This window comes from Tupaia chinensis, unplaced genomic scaffold, assembly GCF_000334495.1.
Source record: "Tupaia chinensis unplaced genomic scaffold, TupChi_1.0 Scaffold000211_1, whole genome shotgun sequence".
Taxonomy (NCBI): domain Eukaryota; kingdom Metazoa; phylum Chordata; class Mammalia; order Scandentia; family Tupaiidae; genus Tupaia; species Tupaia belangeri.
The window spans coordinates 630,816-632,904 of NW_006159686.1; the positions used below are offsets into that span (position 1 = coordinate 630,816).

General features: G+C 68.8%; 1 protein-coding gene across 1 annotated transcript in view; it reads right to left on the reverse strand.

Annotated features, from left to right (window-relative positions):
- Positions 1-2,089, reverse strand: part of FBRSL1 (fibrosin like 1) — a gene marked incomplete at both ends in the record, with an annotated part of 66,172 nt that overhangs the window by 52,455 nt on the left and 11,628 nt on the right. The gene's annotated exons all lie outside the window — the stretch shown is intronic.

The window sequence follows — 2,089 nt, forward strand, 5'->3', positions numbered from 1 at the left end:
GCAGGCGCGGCTGGACGGCTCAGGCCAGGCCTCCAGCTCCTTTCGGTCCGGGCTCCACTGGCCAGCACTGTCCCCTGGACACAGCTGCCTTTGCAGAGCCACTGCCATCGCAGATGCCAGGCTCCAGGTCGAGGGGCCACGAAGCGTGGTCTTGCCCGGACTCAGGAGGCCTGGTGTGGGCTGCCCTGAGTCGAGAATCTGGACAGAGCCCAGACACAGCAACGGCCCTGAGGGGCTTCCCAGGCACACCTCAGCCCATGGTCTCTTCCAGTCTGGAGACCCAACAGCCCCCACAGTGCGTGCCCCGGGGCGGGGTGGAGTCCTGAGAGGTGGGGGCGGAAGCGTGATCACCAGTAGCTCTCATCGACCAGACGACCCTGACCGGGTGTCCATTCTGCAGCTCTGGGGCCCGGAATGGACACTGTCCATCTTGACCACTTCATCTCCAGGCTACTCTGCCCCGTGGGCAGGAGACGCACACTCGCTAGAAGGCTGGGGCCCCGGGAGAGCAGAGCCTGTAGCGGGCGCACTGCGTACTATACTGCACGCACACCTGCATGCCGTGCACACACGCTGTGTAGGTGCACACCTGCACAAAGGCACGCCTAGACGGGTGTGCAGACTCAGAGATGCAAGGACAGTGTCTGTAGTTAGAGGCACAGAAAGACGCTGAGGGGCCCCAGCGAGCCCAGCCCTGAGGGCCGAGTCCCTCCCAGGGTGAGTGCATCCCAGAGCAGCACGCAGGCAGCACGCAGGGCGGGGCGTTGCAGTGGCAGGGCGGGGAGGTGCAGGAGTCCGTCTTCTCTCCTGGCATGGCTGCGGGTTCCCACCTTTGGCTAAGCCTCAGTTTCCAACAGCAGACAGCCCACCCTGCCTAAAGAAGCCCTGGGCCATTTGGAAAGGTAGCCTGGCCCTTGGGCCTGCCAGCTGGCAGCCCATACTGAGTGGTCTGGAATCTCCTCCAGGGAGGTCCCTCTGGGGCCTCAGGCTCCGGGACTCACAGAAGGGGCCTGGCGGGCCGCCCCAGAGGCAGAGGACCTGGCCCACCGTGACCTCAGAGGCCTGCAGGGACGACCCAGAGCCAGGAGTGACAGCTGGGGCTGACGAGCTGGCACTGGATCCAGCAGGGACCGCCGTGGCGGGCACAGGGGCCCTAGGAGAGGCCTGCGGGGTGGGCCTGGTCGCCCTAGGAGGGAGGGACGTTCAGGGAGGGGGAGCAACGGCTGAGGCTGGGGCTGGCCGGGGCCCAGGAGTGGCCGCAGGGGCTGGCAGGGTTGTTTGGGGCCCAGGAGTGGCTGCTTGGGTGGGTGGGGCTGTTCGGGGCCCAGGAGTGGTCGCTTGGGCTGGCAGGGCTGTCCTGGGCCCCGCGGTGAAGGTTTGAGTGTGGTAGGCTGCTCTGGGGATTCAACTAATTGTTGGGGCTGACGGAGGCCCAGGAGTGACCGCCGGGGACGGCTGGGCTGGCCCAGGAGGGACCTACGGGGCTGGACGTGCTGACATGGGGCTAGGCGTGCTCGCCGGGGGCAGCAGCACTGGCCTGAGAGGGAGCTGGGGGGCCGGTGGCGTGGTCGTAGGGTGAGGAGGGACCGTGGTGGCTGGCACCGCTGGCAAAGGGCTAGCAGGGACCGCAGGGGCCGGCGGCACTGTCCTGAGGAGGTCCTATTGGGCCGGCCATGGAGGCATGGGGTGGCCCATGTCCGCGCAGGCCAGCAGTGATGCCACAGGGTCCGCAGGGACCGGCAGAGGTGACACGGGGCCAAGAGGGACCGCAGGGGCCGGCAGAGGTGACAGGGAGCCAGCAGGGACCGCAGGGGCCGGCAGCGGAGGCACGGGCCCAGGAGGGACCGCAGGGGCCGGCAGTGGAGGCACGGGCCCAGGAGGGATCGCAGGCGCCGACAGCACCGCCTGGGGCCTGGGACAGTCCAGTGTGGCCGGCATGGCTGAGCTGGGCATGACCGCGGGGGTTGGCAGGGCTGATCTGGGGCCAGAAGCAGACGTGGGGGCGGGCAGGGCTGACCGGGGCCCAGAAGCGACCTCCGGGGCTGGCAGGGATGTCTCGGGGGCGGGAGGGGCCGGTGGGGGCCGGTGG